This window comes from Lolium perenne, chromosome 2 (genome assembly GCF_019359855.2).
Source record: "Lolium perenne isolate Kyuss_39 chromosome 2, Kyuss_2.0, whole genome shotgun sequence".
Lineage (NCBI taxonomy): Eukaryota > Viridiplantae > Streptophyta > Magnoliopsida > Poales > Poaceae > Lolium > Lolium perenne.
Genome location: NC_067245.2, coordinates 138,816,365 through 138,829,950, shown reverse-complemented (window position 1 = coordinate 138,829,950; position 13,586 = coordinate 138,816,365). Strand labels below are relative to the sequence as shown.

General features: G+C 43.0%; 1 long non-coding RNA gene across 1 annotated transcript; it reads right to left on the bottom strand.

The window, feature by feature from the left end:
* Positions 1 to 4,615: 4,615 nt before the first annotated feature.
* Positions 4,616 to 6,721, bottom strand: LOC127330156 (uncharacterized). The gene is made up of 4 exons (XR_007869145.2): positions 6,451 to 6,721; positions 6,023 to 6,361; positions 5,064 to 5,138; positions 4,616 to 4,911 (listed from the first exon to the last, which is right to left on the bottom strand). It is a non-coding gene; the product is annotated as an uncharacterized lncRNA (long non-coding RNA).
* Between the last annotated feature and the right edge of the window lie 6,865 nt (positions 6,722 to 13,586).

Genomic DNA, 13,586 nt, shown 5'->3' with positions numbered 1-13,586 from the left:
ATAGATGATGCCACTAGTCCCACCATTAAGCGTGAGGTTATGGGTTTGGATTCTTTTCTCACTAACATGCAAGGGGATACCAAGACTCATGTTGGGGCTCTCTTGGCACAACTTGGTGCGGCACAAGATCTTATAGAGGAGAAAGAGAGGCTTGAAAGGGAGGCGGCAAATGAGATTGCCTCTCTCAATCAAGCGCTTGAAGAAGAACAAAACTTGCGCATGTCTCTTGAAGCTAGTGTCATCGTCCTTGAAGACTCCAACAAGGCTATTATCTCCCAACTCACCAAGGACCGGGACCATGCTCTTGGTTTGATGGGGGAGCTCAAGAAGAAGATGATCACTCTAGAGGAAGCCAACAAGGAAAAAGATGAGGAAGACCCCAACTCTTGCCATGACGAGCTTGTTGATCAAGTTGCTTCCTTGAGGAAGCACAATGCTCTTCTCTTGGAGGTCAATGCTCTTCAAGAAGAAGCTTTGGACGAGTATTATCGCTTGTGCAAGGAGAAGACCTCATGTTGCAATCATGAAGAAGAAATTGCCACTCTTGAGACCACCAAGGCCAAGCTTTTGAGTTTGAGTAGCATGCAAGAAGAGTCTTCGGTGGAATGCCTCCGCATGAGCAAAGAGAAGGTCACTTGTTGCGATCATGAGGATGAAATAGTCGCATTGAAGAGGAGCGAAGCCAAACTCATGGAGGTCAATTCCATGCAAGAGGAAGCATTGAAAAAGTATTTTCCTTTGAGCAAGGACCGTGCGTGTTGCACCCATGAATGTGGCATTGCCAAGTTGGAGAGTGACAAGCGTATACTCATGAAGATGAACTCTCTCAAAGAAGAAGCTTTGATGGAACACTTCCGGGTGAACAAGGCAAAGGAAGTCCAAGTGTTTGATATTTTTCATCCTCACCCGGAGCATCAAGATGAATTCAATCGTTTGAAGGCCAAAATTGATAGACTCCAAGTTCAAACCAAGTACTTGGAAGGAGTCATTGGAGCCAAAGATGGAGCCAAAGAGGGCTCTTGCAATGAAGGAGGAGTGGCTACCAAGCCAAAGAGGAAGAGGAATAAGAGGACCAAGAAGAAGAAGAACAAGGAGAACATGGAGATCAACCTTGAGGAGAGCGATGCTAGCTCAAGAAGGGATGGAGTACCCAACTCCGCCTCGAAGGGTTTCGCCGGCTCTAACAACCCTTCTCATGTTCTTTTTGTTGATTACTATGGACATATTCGTGCTCGCTTTATTGGTCCTCAAGAGGACAATGTTGATTGGACTATTTGGGTTCCCAAACCCCTTGTTACTAACATGCTAGGACCCATTGAAAAATGGGTACCTAAATCCAAGACTTGATTCCTTGTAGGACTATGCTTCCGGTGGCGCTAAGTGGGTGGTTGATAGTGGAGCCACAAGTCATATGACCGGAAGCAAGAATATTGTTGTCGACCTCGAGCCTTCTCACTCTACCGTATAATATGGAAACAACACGTGCTCTAAGGTATTGGGTCTTGGCAAGGTGGTGGTAACACCCGACATCTCACTTGTGAATGTCCTCCTTGTCGAGACCCTTGGTTACAATTTACTCTCCGTTCATCAAATTGCTCGTATGGGTCTATGTACTTTCTTTGATGAACATATGGTGGTCCTCTTGTGGAGCAAGACACTCCGTGTAGCTTTTGTTGGGTATGTAGAGAATGGTTTGTATGTTGTTGACTTCTCCGGAAAGACAACATCTTACGCTCTTTGCCTATTCGCCAAAGGCGACAAGGGTTGGTTATGGCATCGCCGACTAGCCCATGTCAACATGAGGACTTTGCAAAGTCTCCACAAGGGTGGCCACATTTTCGGACTAAAAGAAGATGTCTCCTTTTGTAAAGATCGTGTTTGTAGAGCTTGTGTACAAGGAAAAATGCATGGAGCTCCTCACAAGGCCAAGACTATCATCTCTACCACAAGATGCTTGGAGCTCCTACATGTTGATCTCTTCGGTCCACCGTCTCATGAAAGTCTTGGAGGAAAGAAGTATTGCCTCGTCATTGTTGATGACTATTCACGCTATTGTTGGGTATTCTTCTTCAAGTACAAGAGTGAGACTCAACGGACCATGATGGAGTTTGCCAATCAAGTTCACGCAAGTACGACAACAAGATCCTCGCAATAAGGAGCGACAATGGAACGGAATTCAAGAACTATACTTTGGATGACTTCCTCAGCGAAGAAGGAATCCAACACCAATACTCTACGCCATATACTCCCCAACAAAATGGGGACGCCGAAAGGAAGAATCGAACCTTGATCGAAGCCGCTCGAACCATGATGATGGAGTACAAGTCTAACTACAATTTTTGGGCGGAAACTATCTCTACCGCATGCCATGCTACTAATCGTCTCTAGTTTCGCAAAGGTCTAGAGAAGACACCATATGAGATTCTCACCGGCAACAAGCCCAATGTGTCATATTTCAAGGTCTTCGGATGCAAATTCTTTGTGCTTGTCAAGGACACACGTCTATCCAAGTTTGATTCAAGAGCTCAAGAAGGAATTTTCGTTGGCTATGCTACGGATTCTCACGCCTATAGAGTCTTTGTGGGGACCCCGGACTAGCTGTCCGAAATTCCCTGTTATGTATACAGTTCACGATCCCATGATCAGTGCGCCGTGAACACATAACCGAACTGATATCAAATTACACCATCCTTTACAAAGCGGAATAAGAAAATTACAACATGGTTACATGACCAATACTTACATAATAGCCTCGAAGGGCCTATCTAACATCAGAGTAGCATCATCACTTCAACAACGCGGAGCCCAAGTCATCTGCCATAACCCTACAGGCAACTGACTGGGAAGACGTTCCTTGCTCGCATAGACGTCGCCAACTCCTTCTTCATCCGTCGTGTTCCTCCAAGTCTGGCCAAGTAAATAGCCAGGGACAAAGCCATGAGTACATTTGGAATTTTACTCGCAAACCATCAAGAAGGTACTTTGCAAGAGTGCAAGATAACAAATGCTAATCTAAGATGACAAGAGGGAAGAGCTAATTTCTCCAGTAGAAATAGCATGTAGAAGAGAAGCAGTTTCTCTAGTGGATATAGCATGAGAAAGAGAAATAGTTTCTCTTGTGGATATAGCATGTGGAAGAGAAATAGTTTCTCTTGTGGATATAGCATGAGAAAGACAAAAAGTTTCTCTTGTGGATATAGCATGAGAAAGAGAAATAGTTTCTCTTGTGGATATAGCATCCCGACATCGCAATTTATGGAGACACTAAAGTGGTACTATGACATCTCTATATCTTTATTGAAGAAGATACTTCAAAAGATAGCTATGACATATCTATATCTTTATTGAAGAAGAGTTAGCATACCGCCATCTCAGGTGATGGGGATACTAGGGAAGTCCTATGACATCTCTATATCTTTATTGAAGAAGAGTTCCTCTACATGAAACACTTAGGGATGAGTCCCCCACTTGGTCTTAGTTTTCCCACGACCATCTCCATATGGTCGACACACACCCTTTTTCCGTACCCTTCCGGTACATCCAACACAACATTTCCTTTGCAAAGCATTTGTCAAAACAAAAATCAAGCCCAGGTTAAGTATGGCCATTTCAACTTGTCCATGACCGCGGATGCGGCTATTCGAATAGATTTGACTCTGCAGAGTTTGCACACTTTCCCCACAACTATCCGGATACCTATCGTGTGGGCATCATCCCCGCATAACAACATATGCCACGACGGATATCCGGACATAACCTTTCGCCCATGTCCACTGGCATGAGTCCTTCCCTGCGGGCTTAACCCTTCCTGGCACCCCGGCAGCATACCTCCTTTTGAGCGTATCTCCGGCGCCATGACAGAAGACCCTCAGTAATCGTCCGGCTATCAGTTAAGACAGTGTGTTGCCTCCTCCAGAGCGCAACCCGGCGTCGGAGGTCATCGTGACCCTCCCTAGAAAGTTGTGAAGGGTGCTCCTGCCAGCTTCAACAAACTACGGGCTAAGCCCCGTCCCACACCAGGGTAGCGTGGTTGCGCGATAAAAAGTTGGGATGGCGAACACTTATACGCAGTGCTCCTTTGAAAAACATTTCACCCACACTTCCTTTATTTGCCAAAAACCAACCATATTCCTCCAACATCCTTGTCCAAAGACCTTGTCTTTCCAAAACACACACTTGGGTAGAGTTAACTTACCCAAGGTTTTTCACAAACATTTACAACAAGGTAAGCCTTGAGGGGTTCCCAGCCTATAGTTTCATGAGTTGAACTAGTATTGCACGATGGCCGAGATGAGAGTCATCTTGCCATAGAAGGTATAAAAGGAGTAATGTGTGGATCATACTTGCTTAAGGTAAGCATGTATTATGTCAACACAATGAGAATTATACTTTCAGATTTGTGGTGCTAAATATACAACTTAGATAGTGGAGTATCACTATCCAACATACTCTCCAATGGGTACACGGTATACTCCTCTCAAGTTGAGAATATACCAAGATCATGACATTGATACCTCTATACAACAAAGGGAGTGGATGTGGTGTAAGTTACTATCTTGAGATGGAACATGCTCAAGTTGAGCATATAAGATAACCAAGTGGAATAGCACGGCCATAATATCATGCATCCCATAACACAAGGACAATAGTGGAGTATCACCACTAGGGAGTACCCCACTTGCAATCACACATAGATGACATAAATAGAGAGAATAACACACATAGAATTAAGGTGCTTTGGACATCAACAAATGACATCCAACTAGACACCAAGTCAGAGATCAAAAGATGGCTTGCCTTGGCTTATTTGTCCCTGGACTTCTTCAACTCCATCAATATAAGAATGCCAACAATCATAAATAAAATCCTCGTCCGATTCCACTTCTTCTTCTTCTCCGGAATTGTTCGCATCTATCGCCGGAAAATATAAAGGAACACAATCAATCACATTGCACCAACAAAACAAACCTGCAACAACCATAATTTAACCATTCCATAAAGAGCTACCATACAAAGGACTTATAGATACCACAAACAACTTAAAGAGAACCCATTTTATTTACCTAGTAAAGGTATGAGAGTATCACAACTTAGCAATTGCCTCTCTCGGTATCACCATGGCACAAGCTAAGTACCCCCTGGTAGGTAACATCATAAAGAGGACAAGAGCATTAGTTTGACATCAAATACATTCACAAAACATTTTCAAACATTTTTGGAAAAGTAGAAAACAGTTTTCCTAATTTAATTTGTTCACATAACACTACATCCAAAATAGGAAGCAAACCATATTCCAAATCATTTGGAAACTTAAGCAAAACAAAAGAGCTAATGTTAAGTTGCAGAGGTTTTGTTTTGCAAGCATAAAACAAAGGTTGCCCATCTCTACTAAAAAGAGTTGGTCAAGGGTTTTAAATAAACCGAAAAGTTTTGCTTCAACAATGCATGTCACACATAAACATTACTAACAACACCAAATATGTATGAACAGAGACTAATAATATTTTTCCTAGATGGCCAGTACTAATACAAGACTAACCCAATTGGAATCACCCAAAAAGGTTAATCCTACTATTTTAGGAATTTTTTTGAATCTGACTGTACAGAAAACAAGATCTGTAAGCCATAAATCGTAGAAAAATCCTAAAAATATGAGACCACCGGCATTTGAAATATATTTAAACAGAGAAGCTTACACAATTGGATTTGGGTTCAAATTATTTCTGAAACTCTCACAAATGGACTGACAAGTTTACTGCATGTCTGTACCATTTGCTTCCTCTCTGGATTTACACAACAGATAAATGTTTGAAACTTATTTGAGATGATTAAGAAAACATTCCGTAGTCCTACAGAATTGGAATCACTCAATTAGGTTCAAAAATGGATTTTTTGTGATTTAAAAGCTAACAGCCATGTCTGCAGAACACACAGAACATGTTTAATTCACCAAAAATCGTACATAAAACATAAAAATATGAGGTCAGCTTCATCTGAAAGGTATTGAAAAGCTGGTTCTTACCCAACTTGTTTCATCCGAAAATTTGTTTCCAATCTCCTGGTTTAATTCGACAAAGTCAGATCTGACCAGATCTTGATCTGTGAACCATTTCAATTTCAGGAGGTCATTTGAAGTGAAACCAACGCCAAAATGAAGGAACTGAAGAGGGCTTTCACCCACAGTTGAGTTTGCTCAAAAAGGTTTTGTAAAACGGAACAAATCTAACAAACAGTGATTCTGCATGTTTACAGAACTTTATTTACCTAGCAAAATATGTAACGAATTTAAGGATGAGACCAACGCCAAGTTGTAGATCTTTTCAATATCTATCCGTGGAACTTTGAATCACTCGATTTGGATCTGCACACGAATTTTGGCGGATTTTACAAGTTCGTACCAGAATCTGAAACAGCAAGATTACAGAAATTACTGCAAGGTTTTGGACGAACTTTGGTCAAGAGCTTCAGATCTGAGGATTGCTCATCCTTCTCCATGCTTGTACCAACATGCACCTGCATCAAGATCCAATCTTGTGAGAGGAAAAAGGAAAAATAGAGCTGGATTCATCTAGGGTTAGGGGAGAAAAGAGTGAGAGGGAAGCTCTCATGGTGAGGGGAAGCTTGAGGGAGGGGGAGAGCTTCATCTTGGTGGCTTCCCATGGCCATGGCCGGCCATGGTAGCTAGGAGGAGCAGCAGCTCGTGGTGGAGGGCAGGAGGAGAGTGTGAGGGAGTGGAGAGTTAAGGAAATGAAGCAAAAGGGGAGGAGTGGCCGACCAAGGGCCAATTTATAGAGGGAGAGGGGTGGCTGCCTCCTTTTTGATTGGCCAAGGAAGGTGGCTGCCCATTTATTGATTGGGTTAGGTGGGAGGCAAGACTTGTGGAGGAAGAAAAAGAAGAGGAAGGGCTGGCCGAAAATCTTGCCATGGCCGGCTCCTTCATGTGCCACTCAAAAATGAACAAAGAGAGAGATGCGCAACATCCATGTGAATAGATCAAGGCATGATGTTGAGGAGGTAATGTCAATGAGTGATTTTGATGATGATAAGATTAGGAGTAAATACATAAAGATAGAAAGGAGTATGGGGGTGGCATGTTCCATGTGCCATGAGAATAATCTCCACCACTTTGGTTGAGACAACTTATTATGAAGAGAGTTCCCAAGGTATAGTTGATGAATAAAAGTTCTCATTTGAATTTAAAATGGAAAAGATTGAGATTGACCACATGCAACAATGCATGAGCATGACAAGATAGATGGGGTGGTGATAGTGGTTTGGGAAATGGTAGAGCAAGTTTAAGAGAGATGGTGAGTGAAATAACCATATACTCACAAGGATGAATATGGTGACATAAATCAGCAATTCATGAGGTTAAGGAAATGATGAAAAAGAATAGAGGATTGAAATGAGTATGAAGGACTATAAGTTGCTCTTCAAATAAGAGATCAATTGGGAGTGGTTTGAAATATCAAATGATCATCCATTTGATCAAGAATTGGAGGATGAAGGAACATTATGGGGTAGATCAGAGATGTACACAAGATGTGCAAGGGTTCTCATTTGAAATATAACTTATTTGAAAAGTATTTGAAACACCTTAATTGTCTAGGGACAATTGGGAATGAACTCAAGTGGAATGATATTTGAAAGTGTTGAGATAAAACTAGTTGGAACATAGGGGTTCAAAATGTTCTACTTACTTTCTCAAGTGAAGTAGAGTTTTCTCAAATTTAAAGCAAACAAGAAATGGTATAGGTACCATAAACAAGCCTTTTGTTAAAAAGAAGGCAAGATAGAAAATAATGTTTTAGAAATCAGTACTAGGTAGAAATGGGATGAGAAACAAAACCGATTTCAGTTTCTTGTTTTCTTTAAAGAAAAATCTTGAAAAGATTTAATAAAACTAGAGGTAGTTTTTGATCAAAACTAGAGAAGGAAAACAATAGGGTTTTTGAGGAGGAAAACTAATTTAGGGAGGAGTGTTCTCAAGGGTAGATGGTGGCTACAAAATGTACCCATCATTCCCACTCTTGGTTTTGTGAAGATTAAACTTGAATAAAAACTAGAGGTAAAAGTAAAGAAAGTGATCTAGTGCAGAAACACTGGATAAGGTATGAGATCAAGTTGAATATAGGAGTTGCAAGGATAGACTGAGACATGCAAGACGTGGAGGTTGAAGAGGATGTTGCATAGATGAGATCCATGCATTGAAGTCAACAATAACAATGGTGGTTGTTTAGATATCAACTGCCAAAGTCTGAACATTTTAAGCCTGTCAACACAGATGGTCGACATGGCCTCAAAACCAACAAGGATGAGTGGGTATAAGAGAGGGATGTAGCTATGGGTAGATGATCCCAAGTTTTGGATTAAGGATGATTGAGCTATCTTGTACCACAAAGAGAAAAAATCAAGATGGCACACACATGTTGCCGTCAGAAGAAGAATTTGATGTAGTAAAAAGGAAAACAATTTTACCTAAGTCATTCATGTGTTTTATTAGGTGAGTTGTTTGTCTGACCACTAGAGGTGTTGTTCTTTGAGGTAACTCAAGACAGAACTCAACAAGAAAAACAAGACAATACATCTACCAACAGATCAAAGCAATTCATCTCAACAAACAGATCAAGGCAATTCATCTAATTAGTCTTTAGAAAAAGTTTTTGTTCCCCCTAAATTTTTGCAATAAGGACAATTAATCAAGGTTGCAAAAGTTGGGGTGTTACAGTCTTCAACAAGTCAAATGGGAGGGTTGTAGAATCTTGTGATGTGACATTCGATGAAGATGATAGATATTTGGAGGAGCGAAGTGCTTCTTGTGAGAAAGGAGATGCAATTCCCCCGGATGCCATAGGAAGGATGGGTGTTGGCATTCGCCGACCTCAAGAGCTACCTTCTATGTGTACCGGGAAGGACCAAGTTCCACCCAAGTGGAGCCATCTACACCACAAGGCCAAGCTTCTTCAGTTGATCTTACAAGTGCAAGCCAACCTCTACAATAACCTCAAGTTCAACCTCAACAACTACAACAACAATCAAGTACAAGCTCAACTCATCAAGCTCAAGAACAACATGTACCGCAAGCTCATCTACCACAACAACCAACACCGAGTGGCCAAGAACAAGCTTCAAGTTCTTCTCCGAATGGCTCGGGGATGATTTTTATGGACAATCCCATTCCTAGTTCCCCCGAGTCATCCGGCTCTCATAATGATGATGATGATGCCCACTTCAACAACAATGAAGGTCAAGGCGAGGACCTAAACCGTGATGAAAGCCATGAGGATCCATAAGAATCTACTCCTATAGCCGATACTCGCCGTGAAGATCCTACTACAAGACACTTGCGCCTCATGTCCCATTCCTTGCGTAATGTCATTGGTGATCTAAAGAGCAAAGTAACCACCCGGAGGCAACTAGCAAACTTTTGTGAGCACCACGCCTTTGTCTCTATGGTGGAACCTCTCAAGGTTAATGATGCCCTTGAAGATCCCGATTGGGTGATTGCAATGCAACAAGAACTCAACAACTTCAAGAGGAATGATGTATGTACTCTCATGAAAAGACCCGATCATTGCCGCAATGTTATCGGCACCAAATGGGTCTTCAAGAACAAGCAAGATGAACATGGCATCGTCATTTGCAACAAAGCAAGATTGGTGGCACAAGGCTATTCTCAAGTTGAAGGCGTGGACTTTGGTGAAACCTTTGCACCCGTTGCAAGGCTTGAGTCCATCCATATCCTTTTGGCCTTTGCCTCTCATCATGGCTTCAAGTTGCAACAAATAGATGTTAAGAGTGCTTTTCTTAATGGTCCTCTACAAGAGGAGGTGTATGTGAAGCAACCCCCGGGATTCGAGGACCCCCATTTCCCGGACCATGTCTTCAAGCTCAAAAAGGCCCTATACGGACTCAAACAAGCTCATAGAGCTTGGTATGAGCATCTAAAGGAGTTGCTTGAAGATCGTGGTTTCGAAGTGGGGAAAATCGATCCCACTCTTTTTACTAATAAAGTCAATGGGGAGCTTTTCGTATGCCAACTCTACGTAGATGACATCATATTTGGCTTGACTAACTCAAAGTTTAATGATGAGTTTGCTAAGTTGATGATTAATAGGTTTGAGATGTCAATGATGGGCGAACACAAGTACTTCCTTGGGTTTGAGATCAAGCAAATGGGACAAGGCACCTTCATCAATCAAGCAAGGTATCTCCAAGACATGCTCAAGCGCTTCGACATGAAGGACGCCAAGGGCATTGGAACTCCGATGCATCTCAAGTGTCAACTCTCCCTTGACGAGACCGGCAAGGCGGTGGATCCCAAGCTCTACCGTTCGATGATAGGTTCGCTTCTTTACCTTTGTGCCTCTCTCCCGGATATAATGTTAAGCGTTGGTATGTGTGCACGGTTTCAAGCGAGCCCGAAGGAAAGCCACGTTGTGGCGGTCAAAAGGATCTTTCGATATTTAGTTGATACCCCACACTTCGGACTATGGTACCCAAGGGACACAGACTTTTCTTTGGTTGGCTTCACCGACTCCGATTGGGCGGGCGACAAGGTTGATAAGAAGTCTACATCCGGAGCTTGTCACTTTCTTGGAAGATCCTTGGTGTGTTGGTCCTCTAAGATGCAAAATTGTGTCTCCGTCTCCACCGCGGAAGCCGAGTATGTTGCCGCGGCAAGTAGTTGTGCTCAAATATTGTGGATGAGGCAAACCTTGAGAGATTATGGACTCGAGTATAGCAAGGTGCCTCTTTTGTGTGACAATGAGAGCGCAATCAAGATCGCCTACAATCCGGTTCTTCATGGCAAGACGAAGCACATTGAGATAAGGAACCACTTCATCCGGGACCATATTGCACGCGGAGATATTGTTCTATCCTTCATTGGCACCAAGGAGCAATTGGCGGACATCTTCACGAAGCCCTTGGACGAGAAGCGTTTCATTGAGTTGAGGCATGAGCTAAATATCATTGATCCATCGAACTTTGCTTGACCGTCGTGCGCACATACCACTCTCAAACTATATATCTAGATGAAAGGCACGCATGAACATAGGGGGAGTACGGTTTAAACTTATTGAGCTATCCCTCCCCCCATAATGCATAAAGAAATCCAAAACATATGCTATTTGTCAAAAAAGTGACTAATGAGCTTCATGTTGAGTTGTAGTCGTGAGTCCTAGATACATCTACGCGACCTCACACTACAATACTCTTACACGGTGGCTTCGGCCACCAACCTCCTCCTTGAAGAGTTTTTCGGTTCTTTGTGTTCCTTTGTGCCTTTCTTTTTGTCCTTTCTTTTCCTTGTTATCTTTTTCTCCATGTTCTTGGAGTGTCTCACTCAAGTTTTGTTTTCCTTTGGTTTTTGCAAGCTTGGTTGTATGTTCTCTCTTACCATCCCTATGGTTTCCTTACCCTCCTTTTTGGTGTTCCGATGCCAAAGGGGGAGAAGTTCTTATTCGGATGGGTTTTTGCATGGAGACCTTTTGTTGTTTGTAGCCTTCTTACTCATTTTTTTATCTTTTCTTCTGGCTACATCAACTCTATGGAGGCATCTTACGATGAGTTTTGGTATTCTCAAGGCAAAGGTGATGCGGGCTAAGCCCGAGGGTGTGCCCAATCTTCACGGTGTGACCCGGGTGAGTCTGATTGCGGAGGGGGATTCGCGGGGAAGTGGATGAATGCGAAGAACTTGAAACAAACACACGCACACACACAAATCGGTTATCCTCGTTGGCCCGAACCACCAACCGATAGAATCGCGAGAGAAAGACCAAAGGTAGAATCTCTTGCAAAAGATCGACAAATCCAAAGAAAATTCCCAAAGAGCAAAAGACCAACTAAGAATAGAGTTGCAAAGCAAGAGATTCTCAATTGATAGAATTACTAGACTGGAAAAAGATCCGGATAAGGAGGGATACAATAGATGGTTAATCTAAGGTGGGGGTTTCCCAAATCCACAAAGGGATAATAGAGGCATAAGCCAATTCATCTAAACATCATCTCTCCCTCATGAAGATGGGGGTAGGTTCCTATTTATAGGTAAGGGGATGAAGGGGTAAGTTACAAGCCAAAGGGGGCTGAGATCTGGCTGAGGTTAGATGGGGCGGAAGTTTCGGCTCCTGGGGGCGGAAGTTCCGATCGGGCGGAAGTTCCGGCCATCAGGGCAGAAGTTCCGGCCGCAGCTCTTTAGCATGAGCATCTTCAGTCTTGACAGCATCTGGGCGGAAGTTCCGGCGATGTTGGGCGGAAGTTCCGGCCTGGAGCGTCCAGCGCTTCTTCCTCCTTCTCTTCCATGCTTCCGTGACATCGGCCTTGCGTCCTCGGGTCTCCATGGCATCCTCCCTTTCCTCCGTACTTGTCGTCGAGTTCCTATCATCAAGGTATGATGGAGTATGAAGTAGTATATCGTTCCACATAGGCGATTCGAGGCACGTGTAAAGGAGAAGATTCACCTTAGCGTGCCGTCTTGGCGATGAAGCACATGATGCGGTGAAGACCGAAGGTCGCCCCGTATCATCTCCCCCCACTTGAAAAAGGGTCGTCCTCGACGATAGCTCTTCATGAACTTGTATAGGAGGTAGATGACAACCACACTTGAATGTCACTTCGCTTGTCAAGAGCCCTATGAATAGCACAAGAAAAGCCAAACAACACTCAAAGCATAGCCAATGTTCCACGGGTTTAGCAAGAGAGCGTAAGTAGAAGGAGGTCACCTTAGCATAATGTCGGTGTGCTCTCATTGAGCGATCTTATGTAGTAGATGTATGGGGTTGAACCCATTCGTTGACGCTCATTCTCAAGTCACGTTTACCTTCACACACCAAAGACCAATCAAAGTATGTTTGTGTGTGATAGTGGAGCACATCATCGATGACATGTCCTTTCATGTTCACAACACCGTTAGCACAACACAAATTTATCAAGAATAATGCATGTGCAAAGTCAATGTGTAAGAACTCCATATGAACATCTTCCAAATGTGGAAACACATAAACTCCAAATTGTGAGACGACCATGGTGTCCATCTCATGTATAAACTCATGTGCATTATTGCTCTCAAGGCATCGAAAAGAGAAGTTGTTCAACATCCTTGAAGCAATAAGAGGAGAATTTGGCAAAAACACATACGGAAGAGTGTCCAAAATGTCATCAACATGTGTGGACACAAACCATGGGAAAGAGAAATTGGTCCTCATATTTGGTGCAACACACAACATATCATCCACAAAGTTCATCAAGAAAACATTTGCAGAACCGTGCGTGCCAACAAACCAAATGAAAGAGAAATTGGTCAAGTTGTTTGAGGCAACACCAACGGTAAGAATCACAAGAAAGAGAAATTGTTCGGCATGTTCAATGCAAAGCATGGGAAAGGTATTAGAGCCGGGTTCGATCTTGTACTCACTTGAATTATGCTCTCAAGAGCTCGTTTGGTCAACTCGTGCTCAATCGAGGTTGACCTTGTGATGTAGCCCTACCCAAGGTCGATACTACATCAAGACCGACAAGCCCTCCTTGTGGTCCAATGACACAAGCTCGAGCCCAAGCCCTACACCAAGAGGTGAATTCGCTCCTTT